Consider the following 21,478-nt stretch of genomic DNA (forward strand, 5'->3'; position numbering starts at 1 on the left):
TGCTGAGGATCACGGTTCTGTTTATACCAGGCAGCCAGCAACAAGTCCTTCTTAGTGTTCATTCTGTTTGTGGTGGGATTGGGAGAAAGTTTAAATAACAAATAGAACCTCCTTTTCCCTCTTGCCACAAGGCAGTTTTTGTTTCCACTTAATACATTAAAGACATCCTTTAATGGGTTGAGCGTGTAAACTCATCTCTCATTTTTTAATGGTTGCATAGTGTGCCATCGTATACAGCAGCATGATGTATTAATATTTCACCATTTACTGAACATTTACTTTATTTCGTTTTTTTCTGTTACAAACAGTGCTACAGTCAAATAAATATTGCACACTTGTGTGTGTCTGAAGGATGAATTTCTGGAATAGGTATTTCTGTTTCATGAGTATGTACATTATAACATTTAATAGCTATTGCTGTCCAGAAATTTATCTTCCCACCAACTGTGTAAAAGAGACTCTTGCAAGTTGCTGTAAAATTACCTCATTCTGTATGTTTGTTTATACATCTCCCACCTTGATTCAGGAAGGGTTGAAAGTGGCTAGCAGGGGAATGGAGAAGGCAGTCCACATCCGAAAACAAAGTCACAGCTTGGCGGCCTCATATAAAGGACCTCGTATGGCAAGACAGTGTTCTTAGCAGTGCAACCTCATGTGACCCCAACAGCACCCCTGTGTCTGCTCATTTTTCTCAGACCCAAAACACGTTGCCCAGGAACAGAGCCCTGTCTTAAGGTGCCCATGTGCTGATTATGTTGGGTGGGGAGCAGGCTGGCCAAGACTGATACACCAAGCCTCTGCTCTGAACGTGGCCAGATAGCAAGGCATTCAGAGCAAGTGTCATCACTCGAACACACAGACCTTCCTTTCTCCCAAAAGCTTCTGGGAATTGCCTCGGAGGAAGAGACCAGAAGTGAATCTGGGCCAGTGTGAGTAAGGCTAGTCAGGGAAACACTCCGGAGACAGCCCCTGGGCAGGACACGTGGGCTGCCTGCCAGGTAGGCGGGCAGGGTGCCAGACGGCCGCGCTCTCTGTGCTGCCCAAGGCTGAGGGCAAGGATCCCGGAGGGAGTGAGGAGCCAGGGGCCATCGGTGCAAGTTGTACGTGCCTAAGAGTGGGCTCATGAAGGGGCTGGGGGAAATTCAGACCTCAGACCTTGGAGAGTGGAGAAAGGAGGAACCTGAGTGAGCTCAGCTGGGAGGGAAGAACGTGCTAATTAGCCCCCCAGGTGTGGAGCTGGCGGATGGAGGATGTGAGGAAGCCTGGGTGGAGAGAGAAAGGAGATAAGCTTCCCCGAAATCACCAAGGACTCGAGTGTCCCTGGGCAGATGGTCAGATGGCTCTTCAAGGAAGCTTCCAACCCAGAGCAGAGGGAATGAAGCTATATACCCAGCCTCAGGCTTGCTAAGTGATACCTGGACTTGGACCTGGCTTTGAAAGGAGGGCAAGCTAGCAAGAAAGAAGGGAGACTCCAAGGGTCAGGACTGGCAAAATATTTAGAAAACAAAACTGATTGAGTCATGTAAGACTTTGTCCCCAAATCCCAGTGAGCTCTGGATAACTTTACCCTCAAGGTACCTGCAGTATAGTCCAGACACCCAACCACATCCCATGGAGGACATATCAGGAATGTATCAAGAGCAGGAAAAGAGAATTCAGAACATGTAGTGCGGCCCCATGAATGCAGAAAGAGAGATATCTTCCTTTGTCATTCCCTGGGTGACAAAGTAGAAAAAAGGAGGGGAGAGTTATCCGAGGGGAGAGTTATCCAAGGGGAAGAGAAAAAGAAAGTGAGAACCTGACTGAGGAAGCTTTGTGTTATCCTGGGGAGTCACAAAAGAGAGATAAAGATGTAAGAACAGTGGGCACCTCCAAAGGAAGTAAAAGAAACCAAAAGAGAAGCTGGGACAGGCCTGCTGGGGATGTGACATGGCATGGGGAGAAGAGGAGGCACATTTCTTGTCTGAGAGGATTCATCTATTCGAGGGGCATTAAATTTCCTTGATTCCTTTCAGGTGCTTCCTTGTGAAAATTTGCATTTCAAATCATCCTGAGTCTCGGCCAGTGAAGTTGTTGGGTTTTAGCTTCACCCACATAGACCCTGATCCATTATTTTAAAAACCTACCACCTTTCACATCAGTTTGCTAACAGACTGCTTTTGCTCTTCTTGGGAGAAAGGCTTCCCCATTCCCATATTCTACATCCCTCCATTGTTGTTTTGTTTAGTCACTAAGTTGTGTCTGACTCTTTTGTGACCCCATGGACTGTAGCTCACCAGGCTCCTCTGTCCATGGGATTTCCCAGGTAAGAAGACTGGAGTAGGTTGCCATTTTCTTCTCCAGGGGATCTTCCCTATCCAGGGATCAAACCCATATCTCCTGTTTTGGCAGGCAGATTCTTTACCACTGAGCCACCAGGGAAGCTCCTGGTGATAAAGAGCTTCCTGGGAGTATCTGGCTTACTGTATTGGCAGAATGTGGTTGATGAGAAAATATGACCCCAGTTTAGGTTCTAGTATATTTCTGGTATAAGTTTACCAGAAATACCACATAAGTGAAAATATAATGTGAACCTATATACAGGAAAGCAAGAAAATGTAATAATGAAGTTTTAGTGTTAGAATACCATATTCTATTTTAAAATAGATATAAGGGTGTGGCTCAGTGGTAAAGAACCCACCAGCCAATGCAGGAGACACAAGAAACATGGGTTCAATCCCTGGGTCAGGAAGATTCCCTGAAGGAGGAAATGGAAACCCACTCCAATATGCTTGCCTGGAAAATTCCATGGATAAAGGAGCCTAGTGGGCTGCAGTCTCTAGGGTCGCAAAGAATTGGACATGACTGAGCACACAAACAGAAGCAGTGATAACCAAATGACTTCAACTGTCACATATAACTTAAGCTTTTTGTTAAGACTTTTAAGTCATAGATAAAAATCAATTTTTTGTAATAAAGTGATACTCAGGATGTGATTGAATATGCAAAAACTTAGTAAATGGAGTGTGTCTTATGAAAAGACACCATTTCCTTGTTGTCTAAATAGCCAGTTTCTGTGAATTTAATGTGATCTGAGGTCTTGGTCAGGACTCCCTGAACTCTGTTTTCAAATGGGTTCATCATATGAACACTGCTAGAAAGGTGCCACCTCTGATCGGTGTAATGCTTTTGATTTGAAAACCCCTAATTAAGGATCTTCATCATTTCCTTGGTAACAGAGAGTTTTGAGCAAAATACCAGAGCAGGAATATTATGAAAAGGTTATTTATTTTTCCCTCCACCTCTCATTATCCAGAGAATAACACTGCCCAAATACGGAGGAAAGCAAGGCCTCTTTGGGCCAAAAGAATAGAATTCAGAAGTAGAACGTACTGATGAGGCCTTTCCCTCCTAGGGTGATGGCTTCCAGGATTTTTTTCTTCTGCTCAGTTGGGTGTAGCTTTGACAGAGTAAGGTGGGAGCCAGAGGCCTGGACCGCCATCCCCAGCAATCAGACCGTCTTGGTGGACGGAGGGCTCCCTACCCATCTTTTCTTCATTCTAGGCCCCCACCTTAAAAAATAGCTTTTGCTCTGTTATGAATATGAAGCATATATTCCTCTAAGACATCCTTCAGCCCCAAAAATTAGTGTTTTAAATGAATATTCTTTTCTGCCATCACCTTTAGCCGCTTTTGTGTAGTGATTAACTACAAAAACATATACATGTTCCCACTAATAGAGATCACTTCCTACTTTATAGCCATCATCCACACCCCAACATTTCTTTTCTAGCACTGGAAACTGATAGAGTCATTACGATGCCTTTTAGGCAAAAGGGATGTGCGAGTTGAGGGCTGTTTAGTCCGGCTCTCCCCGTCGCCTTCTTTGCTCTGGGATCGCCTGCGTTAGCCTCTGACTAGGTGAGAGGCACAGAGTCCTGTGACCTCCAGGCTGCCAGGTGTGTAGGAACATCCCCTACAGGAAGAAGCCTTGCTTCCTCTGGCTCACCCCACCTGGCAGGAGCCCCCCAGAGGTGGCATGCGCTGGGGCGCACTCCCTCAGGCCTCCACACACTACAGGGTACACAGAATGTGTTTACTTAGTTACGATGACCCCACCTGCAAACGTGTGGACACAGAGTCATCCCTACTCCCACGGCAGCCCAAAGGAAGTATGCAGGTCAGGTTGTGAAATAGCACCCCTGGTTATTTAGAAGGGCGTTTGGAATTCACAGGGAGGCTGGTTTTGTTTTAAGCTCTGCTTATTGCACTAGTAGAAAACAATAAGTGTTGATTACCCTTTCTTCTCCCTAACGTTAGTGATTCTCAAGGGAGACGCTTGCAGTGTTATTCTCCAGGGAGCCATGATGACATGGACTCAGGTCCTGTAACCAGGTATTCAGCAAAAATAGCTAAACAAAGAGCCTGAAACATATTGAAATTATAAGGAGAAGTGTGAAAATACACGATTATGAACAAAGGTTTCATTTGTATTCAAGGCAAAAAGAGAGAAACTGTTTTAAAACTGACATGATGATCATGTGATGTAGAGAAACAGGTATATAACTTTTGCTGGGTATGGGGGAAATGCAGTATATAAATTATGCAGGAAACAAATTTTCTCCATTGCCTGAGGGTATTTGGGATTCATCTCTAAATCCTCTCGAATTTGCAAGTTTTATTTGAGGTGCTGTTTCTTACATTCTGTCTCAACAACTAGGTCCGAGTCATCGGACCTCCTTTCCCGCGATCTGGATACTTTTTCTTTTTCTTCTCATTTGACCAGGAGGCCAGCGAGGGCTTCCCAGGTGGCTCATTGGTAAAGAATCTGCCTGCCACCACAGGAGACATCGGAGACACAGTTTCGCTCACTGGGTCAGGAAGGTCCCCTGAAGGAGGAAATGGCAGCCCACTCCAGTACTCTTGCCTGGGAAATCCTATGGACAGAGGAGCCTGGCGGGCTACAGTCCGTGGGCTAACAGAGTCAGACACACCTCAGCACAACATAGCAGCAGCAACCAGTGAGAATGAATCTGAGCGTTCAGGAGTAAAAGCCTCGCTCTCCCTCCCCTCACGTTTTGACAGCAGTCACAGAAGGTGAAACCTGCTAGGGATGTGAGTGGTTGGTGGTAAGGTGGTACCAGCTGGGAGGAATATGCCGATGGAGGAATCCGGCCCTCAATTAATGAATGACATCAATGCCTTTCACGTTGAATGGCACCCCCGAGGGCTATGTGAGACAAGCAGGCAAGAAGAGAAAGATCATATCTTGCTAATTGACCTACTCGCACCTCCTCCCTCCAGAACTATGGATGATTTATAACACGGAACTTCCTTTAATTTCATCAAACCGCCTCACCCAGAAACGAAACACGGTAGTGATTATGAACAGTGATTACAGACAAGAAGATATTTTGCTCCTGTCTCTTGCCATTGTTTCCTCTATGAGCTAACTTTTTTTAGGGAAAGCTGAAGTGAAGCTCATTTCTTGTTTTGTTTAGGGTAGGGTGTTTTTTGTTGCTTTTTTTTTTTCTTTTAATTTTAAGCAGCCACACCTTCTGTTCCAAATGGAGTGCAAATGCCATCCCTTATATTCTTGGTGTGATAAATGTCGCGCTCTGCAAAAGCAGCAGCAGTAATGGTGGAACTGGTATGGATAATAAAAACTTTGGGTCTTGGAAAGGAAAAAATGAAAAGACCTGGTCAGAATCACAGGGCCAGGGAGTCTGGCAGTTTTGCCTCACATTTCTAGATGATAGACAAATTGTTAGTTACCAAATATATAATTTATTAATAATTGCTCTAATTTGCCTCAGGTTTCTAAATTGCCAGTTCAATGAGATCAACTATTTTGTACCCATAAAATAGAAATCGTGTGGTCATTAAATGAAGTAGCTAACCAGTTGGGGTGATTTCTGTGCAAACGCAGTTATTGCCATTGTAATTTAGAAAAGTGAGGGTGGAATAACACAGTCAAACTTCTTAGAAGCCTAGTGACTAATACCACTCACTGCACATGTTTCCCTCTGGTGGATGTATGGATACTGGGATGACTGGTTTTCATTGGGTTGTGGTCTATTTAAAAAGCTTCCTTCCTCCTTGGGAGGGTTGCTATGATGGAAGATGAACCCCTCCTGTGGGTGGTTGGGTAACAGACGGCTTGAGAGTGCAAATGAAGCTTGGAGCAGAGCTGGGTCTGCAGATGTTGCGGACAGGGTTGGCACAGAACTTTCGTTTCTTCTTCTCAAAGCCAATGTCCCATCTCTCTCAAAAAATGATTAACAGACTTCAGGGATTGCTATAAGAACCTAAATGCAAAGTGTCTTCTTGTGTCCGGCCTGTCAGATTTCTCTCTGTTCCTTGATCACCTCAACTGACCAACAGAAACTTTTCTACTTACCTTTTCTGCCAAGAAGCCAAATAAGCTGAGGTCTCATTCTGCCACCATGCAATCAGCAGAACTGTAAACTCCCTTCTGCTTGCTGAACTCTGCCCCTGCTGATTCGTGAGAGACAGGAACCCAGCTTAACATTCAGTTCTCAGGTTTAAGCTTGTGGTCCTGGAAATGACAGAAAATAGGAAAAATGAAAGTTTTTAGCTGACCTTTCAGAAAGTAGGAAGTACAGGTGACAGAGTAAATGTGGATTGTGCAGGACGTTTTAGAAAGTCACTCTTTTGCCCAGCTCAGCTGGCAAACATCCTGGGACTGATAAAATTCCTTTGCAGTTGATCAGAATTTAACTTTGGCTCAATCTGTCAAAGTCACAACCACATCTCTCAAGAGTACTGTTTGGCCGTAGGTCAAATCCATTATGGCAAACACAGTGGATGTTCCTGAATAGCATTCCTAACCACAGCTGACATATACATGCATCAAGCAAATCAAATACCAAAGGAAAAAAAATCAGAAAAACAAAATAATTTAGATAATCCCTGCTAATTTTATGAAATCAGGATGCATTCAAATCGGGATGCATTCCCAAGTGACCAAATGGCATTTGGAAAAATGATCATATTCTTGGAACCTGAAATGAGACTGTCAGTGACTAAGAATGTAAACCAAATTTGGAAAGTATACTCACAGCCTCGTGACTTCCTTAGTATACTATTAGCATGTTTCTGACCAAGGTGGAGCACAGAGGAGTCTCCTGGCTTAAAGCTTGCTGGCTCAGGGTTCACTAAGCAACAGGGCGGGATGGGCAGTCCATTTATCCTCAAAGTGGGGTCTTAGGGCCAGAATCTCCTAGCCTACCAGAAAGGCACATTTTGGGGCCCTTCCCCAGCCTGTTGTCCACCATTTCTGGGGATGGGGCCCAGGAATCTGGGTTTTTACAAGCTCTCTGGGTGATTCTGATGTTCATTTAAGTTTGATAACTACTGGCCTCAGGGTCTAAAACAAACTGTCTACTAACAACTGAAGGTTTGTGGATGTATCTGGGTGGACATGAACTTGGGCAAACTCTGGGAGATGGTGAGGGACAGGGAGGCCTGGCGTGTTGCAGTCCATGGGGTCGTGACGAGTCGGACGTGCCTGGGCAACTGAACGACAGCAACAACTGGCTGTCTTTCTACAGTTGAAAAGTGTGGCCACCATGCTGTCCTCTTGTGGTTAGAAGCTAGGTCCCAGCTGCTGCTTTTTGCTTTCTTTTCTCCCTGATATTTTCCAATATGTGGATCAGAACAATGTGGCACCGTACACTAAAAATGACTTAAGATGATAGTCTGTGTTTTTAAACTTGGAACTATAAGGAGCATTTCCTAAATATATTTGCACCGTTTTAAGTTTTCTGGTACTAAGAGGTCACCATACACTTAAATAGTAGCACACACTTTTCCTGAATCAGCTCTCCACACATCTCAACATTCTGCAATATAGCAAAACACCAAAAAGGAGATTAAAAAGATCTCTCATTCAACTTTTTAAGAAAACTGTACACGCAAGTTCATACTTAAAAAAATAAAATTCTTAAAGGCTGCCAGAATCTACTTAAGCTTCCTTTCCAAAACTAGTTGTACCTCAGAATCACACAAGAAGCTTTTGAAAAATTCAGATGCATGAAACCTAAGTGTAAGAGCTAAAACTATGAAACTCTTAGAAGAAACTTAGGTGTAAATCTTTGTGATCTTAGATCAGCAACGGTTTCTTAGACATGACTCCTAACGCACAGGCAAACCAGGAAAAATTCAGTTCAGTTCAGTGGCTCAGTCATGTCTGACTCTTTACAACCCCATGGACTGTAGCATGCCAGGCCTTCCTGTCCATCACCAACTCCCTGAGTTTACTCAAACACATGCCCATTGAGTCGGTGATGCCATCCAGCCATCTTATCCTCTGTCGTCCCCTTCTCCTCCCTGTCTTCAATCCTTCCCAGCATCAGCGTTTTTTCAAATGAGTCAGCTCTTCGCATCAGGGGGCCAAAGTATGGGAATTTCAGCTTCAACATCAGTCCTTCCAATGAATATTCAGGGATGATTTCCTTTAGGATGGACTGGTTGGATCTCCTTGCAGTCCAAGGGACTCTCTAGAGTCTTCTCCAACACCACAGTTCAAAAGCATCAATTCTTCGGCGTTCAGCTTTCTTTATAGTCCAACTCTCACATCCATACATGACTACTGGAAAAACCATAGCCTTGATTAGATGGACCTTTGTTGGCAAAGTAATGTCTCTGCTTTTTAATATGCTGTCTAGGTTGGTCATAACTTTCCTTCCAAGGAGTAAGCATCTTTTAATTTCATGGCTGAAGTCACCATCTGCAGTGATTTTGGAGCCCCCCAAAATTAAAATCTGCCACTGTTTCCACTGTTTCTCCATCTATTTGCCATGAAGTGATGGGACCGGATGCCATGATCTTAGTTTTCTGAATGGTGAGCTTTAAGCCAACTTTTTCACTCTCCTCTCTCACTTTCATCAAGAGTCTTTTTAGTTCCTCTTCACTTTCTTCCCTAAGGGTGGTGTCGTCTGCATATCTGAGGTTATTGATATTTCCCCCGGCAATCCTGATGCCAGCTTGTGCTTCTTCCAGTCCAGCGTTTCTCATAATGTACTCTGCATATAAGTTAAATAAGCAGGGTGACAATATACAGCCTTGATGTATTCCTTTTCCTATTTGGAACCAGTCTGTTGTTCCATGTCCAGTTCTAACTGTTGCTTCCTGACCTGCATACAGGTTTCTCAAGAGGCAGGTCAGATGGTCTGGTATTCCCATCTCTTTCAGAATTTTCCACAGTTTATTGTGATCCACACAGTCAAAGGCTTTGACATAGTCAATAAAGCAGAAATAGATGTTTTTCTGGAACCTAGACAATTAATTTAAAACTTTTACACTTCAAAGGGCACTATCAAGATACTGAAAAGATAGTCCACAGAATAGAAAATAGTTGCAAATTACTTAACTGAAAAGAGTCTAGTACCTTGGTTTAAAAACTCAACAGTGAAAAATAAGACTCAAATAAGCCAATTTAAAAATGGGCAAAAAATCTGAACAGATATTTCTCCAAAGAAGATACGCAAATGGCTGATAAGCACACAAAAAAGACACTCAGCACCATTCATCACTAGAGAAATGCAAATCAAAACCATGATGAGATGCCACTTCACAATAGGAATGGTAGGAATCATAATGACAGCAAGCACTGGGAAGAATCTGGAGAAATTGGCAGCCTCATACATTGCTGGTGGGAATAAAATGGCACAGCCACTTTGAGAACAGTCTAACAGTTCTTCAGAAAGTTAAACGTACAGTTATCATCTGAACCAGCAATTCCACTTCTGGGTGTATACCCAAGAGAACTGGAGACATAAAAACTTGCACATGAATGTTCCCAGCCGCCTTGTTCATAACAACTGAAAAGTGGAAACAACCCACATGTGCATCAGCTGGTGAATGGATTAACGAAATGTGGTGAATTATAGAATGGGATATTTATTCATTCAGAAAAAGGAGTAAAGTATTGATACATGCTGCTACATGGATGAGCCTTGTAAATACTAAGTGAAAAAGCCAGACACACAAAAAAACTTGCATATTGTGTGATTTTCTTTATATGAAGTGTCCAGAATATGTCAAGGCCATAGATGTGGAAAGTTGATTCGTGGTGGTCAGGGCCTGAGTCATACTACTAGGGATGGGGCTGATGATGATGCTGTAGAAGTAGATAATGGTGAGGATTGCACAACTTTGTAAACTAAACCACTGAATTATATACAGTTAAAAGGGTGTATTTTATTGTGAATGAATTATATCTCAATTTTTTAAAAACTTGCAGCAAGTTGGATTTGGCCTAAGGGGACAACTTTTTGTTTTTTGTTTTAAAAAAAAAAAAATGGGGAAGGAGCAGATACATGGAAAAGATCAACAGAATGTTAATAATTGTTGAACTGGATGCTGTAGAGGTTCATTACACTTTTTTTTCTACTTTTGTGATCAATATACACAAGCGTATTTCCATAATTTAAAGAAAGGTGATATGGGATGCATCCTGAATTAGATATTAGAATCACTGAGGAGGGAGCCTGGACATCTGCAGTTTTGACAAGTTTCCAGGGATATATTTGAAACCAGTCAATTGCTGGTCAATAGGTGGGAACTACTGCTCTGTACATATATGTGCTGATAATTTGATTATCTTAGAAGCTAGAAGAGAGGAAAGCAGTTCCTATAGGGAGACAAATAGGCAACAGCAAAAAAAAAGAAAAAAAAAGCTTGCTGATAGCCCAACAAGAGAAAAATAGGAAAGAATAAGATGCAAGCACAAAAACTTAAAAAGCTCAGTATTCTGAGGCCATTTAGCATAGAAGCAAATAGTTCTATGTGCAATAACAAACTGAAATCATCACTATATTACAGAATAGCACAACTTTTTATGTTCATAATGATGACCTCGAGGCATTCAGAGAAGATTAAATTATATTCAGTAAATGTTATTTAAGGCATATGGAGGTAAATATTCATTTTAGAAGATAGCATTTTAAGAATACTCCGAGTGGTAAAACCTCAAATACAGAGGAAATCTGATTATCCAGGTAAGATGGTTTAAAAATTCTAAATAGCTTTATTTTTAAAGTCTAATAATTTTTTTCTACTTGGCTTTTATGAACAAAGTCTAACTTGCAACTAAGGAAAAATAACAGGGTATAAACTTCCTGAAACATTCCTGTAACATTCTGGTTACAGAAAACGTTGTGGAAGAGAGAAACTGAGATGGAGGAATTTTTGTTTTTTAATGCATGCTTTCTTCTAAGCCAGTAATCTTTTTTTTTTTAAGTCAATTTTATTGAGTTATAATTTACAAACAGTTTAAGTCTATCATCTGAATACCTTGACTCACGTAACCACCACCCCTTCAACATTCAGAACGTTTCTTTGCAAAACTCTGTGCCCCTTTGCAGTCAGTTCCACACCCCAATACCCACCTTGCCCTGGGAAACCACTGAATATGAATCAGCTGTCACTGTTGATTATTTCTGCCTCTAGAATTTCATACAGACTTGTACTGTATATATTGCAGTGTCCAACTTCTTTCAGCATGATAACTATGAAACACATGTATACTGCTGCATGCTATGAGCTCATTTCAATTTATTACTAAGCAGTATTCATTATGTGAAAGTGAAGTGAAAGTGCTGGTCGCTCAATTGTGTCCAGCTACTTGCAAACTCAAGAACTGTAGCCCTCCAGGCTCCTCTGTCCATGGGATTCTCCAGGCAAGAATACTGGAGTGGGTAGCCATTTCCTTCTCCAGGGGCTCTTCCTGACCCAGGGATCAAACCCGGGTTGATTGCAGACAGATTCTTTACCATCTGAGCCACCAGGGAAACCAAAATTATTTATCCGTTCACCTGTAGTTTTCTATTTGAGGCTCTATGGAAAAAAAAAACGTGGAAGTCTTTTTATGGACATATATTTTCTCTTAGGTAAATTCCCAATGCTGCTGCTGCTGCTAAGTCGCTTCAGTCGTGTCCGACTCTGTGCGACCCCATAGATGGCAGCCCACCAGTCCGCCGTCCCTGGGATTCTCCAGGCAAGAATACTGGAGTGGGTTGCCATTTCCTTCTCCAGTGCATGAAAGGGAAAAGTGAAAGTGAAGTCGCTCAGTCATGTCCGACTCTTAGCGACCCCATGGACTGTAGCCCACCAGGTTCCTCCGTCCATGGGATTTTCCAGGCAAGAGTTTTGGAGTGGGGTGCCATTGCCTTCTCTGTCCCAATGCTGGGTCATGTGTAAAACATGTATTTAATTTAATAAGAATCTGCCAAATTCTTTTCCCAAGTGGTTCACCATTTTATACTCCCACTGGCAATCTATGAGAGTAACAGTTAAAGCCCATTACCTTGGCTTAAGAATTAGTAGAGAGAAAATCCCCCCTCTTGCAATGGTTTTCATCTCTCATTGGCTCATTATTTTGTCTGCTGCTTTAGGGGCTTCACCTTTTACTCATATAAATATTCTCCATATGGATCCAAACCTTTTTTAGGCTTCAACCATCAATAATATTGATATACTGTTAATTAATTATATATGTAATTTGTGCACGCATGCTCAGTTGCTCAGTCATGTCCAACTCTTTGCGACCCCATGGGCTGTAGCCCACCAGGCTCCTCTGTCCATGGGATTCTCCAGGCAAGAATACTGGAGTGAGTTTCCATTTCCTTCTCCAGGGGATCTTCCCAACCCAGGGATCAAACCCACATCTCCTGAGTCTCCTGCATTGGCAGGCAGATTCTTTTCCACTGAGTCATCAGGAAGCCCTAAAATTTTAGTTTTATTAGTCATATATTAATTATATACAGTGTTACTTATATATATGTTTCCAGGTGGCTCAGTGGTAAAGAATCTACCTGCCAATGCAGGAGACACAGGTTCAATCCCTGATCCAGGAGGATCCCACATGCCAAGGAGCTACTAAGCCTGTATGCTACAACTATTGAGCCTGTACTCTAGAGCCTGAGAACCACAACTACTGAAATTTTCATGCCCTAGAGCCCAAGAGAAGCCACTGCAATGAGAAGCCCACACACCACAACTAGAAAGTAGCCTTTGCTCATTGCAACTAGAGAAAAGCCCACACAGCAATGAAGACCCAGCACAGCCAAAACTAAATAAATAAGTAAGATTATTTTTAAAAAAAAACTAAAATTTTAAACACAAAATATTTTTCCCAGCACTGATAGCCAAAAACTGTTTCTGAAAGAGCATTTATGTTCCTTTCTAATAAGTAGGCAATGACAACCGTTTAAAGTCTTGGCAATTTATGTTATTTACGCATTTGAAAGTCAACTTTCTATGGAACCCAGGGTCTCTGTTCATGAAAGAAGAGCAGTGCAGTTTAAAGATGAAGAGCTCTAGCTTAAAGAGGTAGTCAGACCAGGGTGAGAATCTTGGCATCTTTCAGGAGCACATTCTTTAACATGCAAAGTCTCGGTTTCCTCATCTGCAATCTGGGGAGGGGGGGGTCATAATTATACATATATTGTTCTGAGGACAGTGATCTCGTGTATACAAAGCTTTTGGCAGTATTCCTAGTCCATATTTATTGCTCAACAAATGGAAGCTTTAAAAAGATGTGTTCATTGAAGAAAAAGCTCATCACAGGAAAAAACAAGAGGTTCTCTAGAATGCGAATTCTCTCTCTTCCTGCCTTTGACCAGGATCATGTTCCCTCTCTCCCCTTAGAAGTCAGAGACTCCCATTCCATTAGCTTCCCACAAGCCTCACCCTCAAGGTCATTCCCTCCCAACCCTCTACTCCTCCTGGGGCCGCCTAGTCTGAGGTGGGATGTGACCCTTCTCTCACCAGTTCCAGTCTGGCTCGCCTGCTCAGAAGCCTGGATTCAAGCCTAGCTTACCATGTCGCACTCTGCCTCAGCTGTTTCCACTAATCTCACACTGAAACATCCTGCTTCCTTCCAGAATTCAGCCTTAAGTAACATCCCACATGTTCAGGAGAATTACATGGGATTTGTATGCAGCTGCTATGTGGACCCCAGCCTCAAACAACCATAATAGGATAGTAGGGAAAAAAAACTCACTGGACTCACATCTTAAAATTCCAGAAAATCTTTTTTTTTTTTTTTCCAGTTCAATTTCCCAAAGTCATGAACCATGAGAAAGGAAAACTCCCCAGTCTCAGGCTTTCAATTTAAACTGTGTGCGTGTGTGTGTGCACACGTACACGCTAAGTCGTGTCTAACTCTTTTGCGACCTGATGGACTGTAGCCCGCCAGGCTCCTCTATCCATGGAATTCTCCAGGCAAGAATACTGGAGTGGCTTGCCATTTCCTGCTCCAGGGGATCTTCCCGACCCAGGTATCAAACCCACGTCTCTTGTGTTTCCTGCATCGGCAGGCAGATTCTTTACCACTGTGCCACCTAAGAAGCCCAGTTTAAAGACCACTTGGTAAATGCTTGTCTTTGCATCTGCACATAAGGTCTTTATGGAGTAGCCAATATTGCATCTTCCCTAGCTCCTGAGTCTGGAGAAACTGAAATCTGTCAGGAAGTGAATGAATCATAATAAGGAGTAAGTTAATTAAGAAACTCTGTGTGTGTGTGTGTGTGTGTGTGTGTCTCTCTGTGTGCATATATATATATCTCTCAAGCAATGGCACCCCACTCCAGTACTCTTGCCTGGAAAATCCCATGGACGGAGGAGCCTGGTAGGCTGCAGTCCATGGGGTCACGAAGAGTCGGACACAAGGGAGTGACTTCACTTTCACTTTTCCCTTTCATGCACTGGAGAAGGAAATGGCAACCCACTCCAGTATTCTTGCCTGGAGAATCCCAGGGACGGGGGAGCCTGGTGGGCTGCCATCTATGGGGTCGCACAGAGTCGGACACGACTGATGCAACTTAGCAGCAGCAGCAGTATATCAAGCAAATGGAGTAACCAGAGAAATCAGGTTGATCCAGCATTATGACATCACACCACTCATTTGAACCTCATATTGAGGCAAATCTTGTTATCCCCACCTTTGTGTGTGCTGTACCCTGCACCCTAGGGTGTTAATTCCACCTTCAGGCCAATGACTGATGAGGTTCAGCACAGAGAAAGTGGAGAGGAAGGCAGAGGTTATGGTCTGGCAGTATTGGGGTGAAGTCATGCTAACCTTAGGTCAATCTTTTTGTCATATACCCTCCCTACAGAGCATCAACTGAAGGATAGCCTTGCATCCTTGACCACTTGATTCAAGCCAGCACCTGGCTCACACATAGTCCCCTCAGCCAGAACTAGTGACGGTGTCAGTCAAATTTTTTATTAAATATTGAAAATAGGGCCCAGAGTAGGAATGCTTTCTAGAGAAGCACTTTAGTCCTCTGACACTGCTCCTCAGGTCAGTTCTATGTTACAAAGAGAAGAGAGGATAAAGGAAATATTGATGAATTATTTTGATGAGTTCCAAAAGTTTAGTTTACAGTCAATACCCTTGACATTCTGACATCCTCATCTACTCTTCTTTGGTTTTCCTGACAGAAGAGTATATACCAATTGAGGAAGAATCAAGAGTCTCTCAACTCTTCAACTGCTCAAAAGTTCATCAGACTTTTTTCTTGGAAAATTTACTCATTTTTAAAATATATATATTTGTTTATTTATTTGGCTGCATGGGATCTTTGATCTTCCCTGTGGTATGCAGGCTCTAGTTCTTTGACCAGGGATTGAACCAAGGCCCTCTACATTGGGAGCATGGAGTCTTCAGTTCAGTTCAGTCGCTCAGTCTTGTGCGACTCTTTACGACCCCATGGACTGCAGCACACCAGGCTTCCCTGTCCATCACAAACTCCTGGAGCTTGCTCAAACTCATATCCATCAAGTCGGTGATGCCATCCAACCATCTCATCCTCTGCCGTCCCTTCTCCTCCTGCCTTCAATCTTTCCTAGTATCAGGGTCTTTTCCAGTGAGTCACTTCATTGCATCAGGTGGCCAACGTATTGTAGTTTCGGCTTCAACATCAGTCCTTCCAATGAATATTCAGGACTGATGTCCTTTAAAATTGACTGGTTTGATCTCCTTGCAGTCCAAGGGACTCTCAAGAGTCTTCTCCAACACCACAGTTCAAAAGCATCAATTCTTTGGCATTCAGCATTCTTTATAGTCCAGCTCTCTCATCCATACATGACTACTGGAAAAATCACAGCTTTGACTAGACAGACCTTCAATGGCAAAGTAATGTTCTGCTTTTTATTTATTTATTTATTTATTTTTTAATGTTCTGCTTTTTAATATGCTGTCTGGACATATTAAAGACAGCATGTAGTGTTAGCCACTGGACAACCAGTGAAGTCCCTAAAAATTTACTAATTTTAAAACTAAATTTTTGTGAGCTTCTAGCTCTAAAAATGTTTAGTGTCTAAGATCAAATTTATCTTACATTAGTTCTGTCTAATAAGTCAGTCTCTGTAGCAAACATCTTTTATGTCATTTATTCAGGCAGAAAATGTATGTGCTTGGTTTAACTTTCTTTTCATATGTAGCATTCCCCCTTCCTCCTTTCTCTCCTCCAATTGTTAGCAATAACATTCTAAGGTTTGTTTTTTTTCCCCCTGATAACTTTGACAGGTTACCTAAGATTGGTCATATCTTCCATTTTGGTTTACATGGGTATTAAAATCAGTACCATCTGGGCTTATCCTACAAAATAGCAAAGTCAGTGTGTAATTACTCTAGTTTATATTTTAAAGGAGGATTGCATGATTTTAGGATCTCTTCTTTCTGTTGAACACATGTATTTCTGAAACTCAGATGCTGCTTGTCTGAATAACTGTAATTCATTAAAAAATATTTTTGTAACAGTTCATAGTTTCCCTTCCAATTGGATAATCATAAGACAACTTATTATTTATTTACTTGTTTTATAAACAAAATAGAGAGGGCTACAAAATAATATTAAAAAATGTATCAAGTATTTACTGTGTACCCTGCACTAGGCCAAATATTACATATATTATCTGGGTAATACTCACAACATGCTATAAACAATGATATGTGCTATTATCAACTTAATTTATATAAAAGGACACAAAAGCTTGGAGAACATTAACATGCCCACAGTTACCTGGGCTGAAAGAAAATCCTGTTATTAAAAAATAATAAACCCAATAACAAGTTACAGAATCTCAAGCTCATATGAGTTTTAGTACTATCGCGGTTGTTGGAAGCATACAGATATATATATATATATGCATAGGCACACACAGAGATGATCCTTGTTGTATAACCTTAGACTGGAAAGGAATTCACAGGCAATATCTTATACTCTTGTTTTCCAAATGACGAAGTTAAGGTCCCCGGAAGTGACATGACGGGCCCCCAGGGACACAGCCAGCTGTGTGAATTTCAGACGTGGTCAGCACATGTGTATTGTGTGCCTCCTGTGAACAGGAGTTCCCCAAACATTGTAAGTTTGTCCAAAACTTCCTTGCTTCCTCGAGTTCTCACATTGCAAAATCCCTGTGCTCATGGCACAGACCCATCCTTGTTTCTTCACATGATGCCGCCTCCCTGCCTCTATGGACAAAGACACATACTGCATACTGGCTGTTCAGTGTTGCAGATGCTTGTTTGTTTACATTGTCAAAGAGTAACCAGGGTAGCTTCCAGGTTCTCACTATCCAGCCTATCAATGTAATTGTATAGTAGTATCACTGGAGTTGTGAAACAAACATTAGTATCCACTCCTTGTGTGTATATTTAGCAGTGAGTGTTAATGGTGTGATTATCGAATGTAAACAAGCTCCACCCAGAACGAGATTGGATGACTAAATGATTGCCTGGGGGACTTAGGTTATCCAGTGCATATTGCACTCTGAAATGAAAATATCCAGTGTAGACAACTTTATTATGTCTATAAATTTGGCTTCCTACTATCACCATTTCAAGCCAAATTATGTATGTTTGATGAGGCATAATTTCTTATTAGATCGAGAGAATACCAGGGCAGAATACATCACGATGGAATTATAATTTGAATTTTAATCAAGCTTTGTTCATTTCCCAATACTAGCTAATGAAATAAACTCAATACTGTAGTTATACAAATGAAAAGGGGACAATATACAACAAAAAGGGAGCAAATCACACTGCTTACCATAAATATTTTTTATAACAGTAACCATAACTGTTGGTATTTTTTTTCCCGACCTTTCCATGAACTCTCTTTCATCAGCCTTATGGTGGTCCTCCTGAAAGACAGATGTCTGACTCTGGGTTTTGGCATCTCTGATTAAGGATTTAACATGCTGTATTCAGCCCTTTAATGATTCTCTAAAATTTTATTTTGATAACCTCTATGTAAACCCTGCATGCAGATCAATGTTTCTCATTTCTCACAAAGAGAGTATGTTGAAACCTTTCCAACAACACATCATTAGTGAAGCGGAGAGGGAACTGATGTGGTGCACTTTGGTTTGCTTCATTCTGCTTGTTGTTTCCTCTCTTCTCTTCATCCAGCACACCCAGAATTCAGACGTTTGAAGCAAGTGTTTATAACAAGAGATGCCATTGGATGAATGAAGTCATAGCTGGAATTGCCTCTAACACGTCATTGTATTGTCTGTACTTACCACACCATCAGCTCCATAAGAATGATATAAATAATACAAAATTCAGTTATCTGAATAATGAGCCGTTTTCCCTTATTCCTAACCAACTTCAATTTAGTCTGGTGAGTAACTTCTAACCAGAGTATTTATAACCTGGTCATTTTTCTTAAGCAGTAGAATAAATTTGAGTGTATGAACAATTAGAGTTTTGTAAAGGTTAAAGAGTCAGGTAGCCAACAGACACAAGTTGATATAATTTTGAATATTAAAACTGTGGTATTTGCCACGTGCCAGACACTTCTCTCTTTAATCGCAAAAAGCAGGAAGATATCATTGCTGTAAATGACTTGGGGGCCTCTTAAAACGTTGTTTTTCTAAAGTATTTAAGTCATCAAACAGGTAGCAGGAGGTCAGTGTCTAATAATGTTGCTTAATAGCTGGAGGCAGATCAGAATACTCTTAGATTTCTTTTTCAAAACATTTTCACAAGGGCAAATATTAATAAAAATTTAAAAGCTTTAGAGTTTGCATAAAATAAGCAGAAATAAGATTTATACTCTGCCTCTGTAAGGGTGTTGACTATCATTTCAACTTGCAAATATTGGTACAACCATCATATTATTTTCACATTGTGACAGTTTTGCATTTTCTTCACTTGAAACATTGTCCCAGGGGGCATTGTGATTGTTAAACTAATCTTTATTCATGATTTATGCAGCTTTAACTCAAATCTCTGGAACAAAATTAATAAATCATATGTTGATAGAGAGAATGGCAGAGACCGTAGATAACTTGATGAACAATTTCTGTGTGATCAGTATCACTTACGCCAACTTATAGTTTACGTAAATTTTTTCCATAAGATATAAAAACTCTTTTGGATCTTCTGGAAAGTATAGAAATTCAGTTTCTTGCCTGATTTACTTCAAGATGGGCTGAAGCCAGGCTGGACCAAACCAATGTATGGTCAACTCACCCTTAAAAGATTAACTAGCAAAGAATATCACATAACTTGAATTCACAGCATACCAGAACTCTTAACTCAAAACTCTGCTGCTGCAATTTATGTCCATTTGTTCTTGCTATTGTCTCAAAGGAGCTCTTACAGTATAACTGAGTACCCTCTGTGGAACTATAACTAAGCAATAACCTAGGAGAAAAGGTACATTGGTAATTAGTACAGGAAGTGATGCTGGCTGGAATACCAAGCAAGGCTAGCTGTCTGTTAGTTACTGAGTTTTCATGCCATTATAATAATTGCAGCTTTAAGGACACCCAAGTATTACTGGGTATAATTACTGAAGGTAAGATTATTTTTTAAATAAATTTCTAGAATAGTTTTATATTTACAGAAAAATTGCAAAGATAGTACAGAGTTCCCATATACTTCACACCTGGTTTCCCCTATTATTAACATCTTATCCAGCTAGACAACCTGAAAGAAATGGATACGTTCTTAGAAACATACAACCTTCCAAGAGTGCATCATAAAGAAGTGGATAATCTGAATAGAGTGATTACTAGTAAGGAGATTGATAAATAATCAAAAACCTCCCCAAAAGCAAAAGTCCAGAACCAGATAGCTTCATCAGGGAATTCTACCAAACATTCAAAGAATTAATAGCAATCCTTCATAATTCTTCAAAAAAAATTGAGGAGGAGAGAATACTGTCAAACTCATTTTTACAAGGCCAGCATTACCATGATCACAAAACCAGACACATACATCACACATGCACCAAAAAAATAAAAAAATGGTAGACCAATATCCCAGATGACCATAGAAGCAAAGATCCTTAGGAAAAATCAGCCAACTGAATTCAGCAATATAGTAAAATGACTATACACAATGATCAAGTGGAATATATTCCAGGGATGCAAGGATGGGGTCAACATCTGCAAATCAACCTGTGTGATACACCACACTAACAAAATGAGCGATAAAAATCTTATGATTATCTCAATAGGTCCAGAAAAAGCATTTGGCAAAATTCAACATCCACTTATGAAAAAAAAAATCTCAACAAAGTGGGTATAGAAGGGACATACTTCAACATAATAAAAACCATATATGATAAGCACACAGCTAACATCATACTCAATGGTGAAAAGCTGAAAGCATTTAAGATCAGGAACAAAACAAAGATGCTCATTCTGGCCACTTTTATTTAATGTAGTATTGAAAGTCTTAGCCACTGCAGTTAGGCAACAAAAATAAAAGGCATCCAAATTGGAAAGGAAAGAGTAAAACTGAGATGATTTAAGGATGACATAATTTTATGTATAAAAAACTCTAAAGATTCCACCAAAAAAATGTTAAAACTAATAAATATAGTAAAGTTTCAGGATACAAAATCAATACGCAAAAATCTGTTGTTTTCTAAAAACTAAAACTAAAGTATCAGAAAGATAAGAACACAATCCCACTTATAATTGTATCAAAAAGAGCAAAATACCTGGAAAGAAAATTAACCAAAGAAGTGAAATAACCTATACACTGAAAACTGTAAGACATTGATGAATGTAACTGAAGACAAATAAATGGAAAAATATTCTATGTTCATTGATTGGAAGAATTAATATTGTTAAAATGTCCATTAGGATGGACAGGTACACATTGCTATATTTAAAATGGATAGCCAACAGGACCTACTGTCAAGCACATGGAACTCTGCTCAGTATTAATGTCAGCAGCCTGGATGGGAGAGGAGTTTTGGGGAGAATGGATATGTGTATATGAATGACTGAGTCCGTTTGCTAGTCACCTGAAACTTATCACAACATTGTTAATCAGTTATACTCCAATACAAAATAAAAGGTTTTTTTTAAAAAAAAAACCCATACTCCCCAAAGCAATCCACAGATTCAGTGCCAATTTCCCATTTTTCATAAAAATAGAACAATGTTAAAATGTGTATGGAACTACAAAAGACCCCCCAAATAGTCAAAGAAATTTTCA

At 40.8% G+C, this 21,478-nt stretch overlaps 2 protein-coding genes across 2 annotated transcripts in view; one reads left to right on the top strand and one right to left on the bottom strand.

Annotated features, from left to right (window-relative positions):
• MEGF10 (multiple EGF like domains 10) overlaps positions 1-21,478 on the bottom strand; it is a 536,959-nt gene that overhangs the window by 436,408 nt on the left and 79,073 nt on the right. Inside the window, exon 6 of the mRNA XM_081504085.1 lies at positions 6,380-6,538. The gene's annotated coding sequence lies outside the window, so the exon portion shown is untranslated. The remainder of the gene's footprint in view (positions 1-6,379; positions 6,539-21,478) is intronic.
• The window catches only part of MARCHF3 (membrane associated ring-CH-type finger 3), a 149,260-nt gene that overhangs the window by 46,946 nt on the left and 80,836 nt on the right, over positions 1-21,478 (top strand). The window lies entirely within an intron of this gene.

The sequence above is a fragment of the Giraffa tippelskirchi genome, chromosome 6, assembly GCF_054371585.1.
Source record: "Giraffa tippelskirchi isolate mGirTip1 chromosome 6, T2T-mGirTip1v1.2.pri, whole genome shotgun sequence".
NCBI lineage: Eukaryota > Metazoa > Chordata > Mammalia > Artiodactyla > Giraffidae > Giraffa > Giraffa tippelskirchi.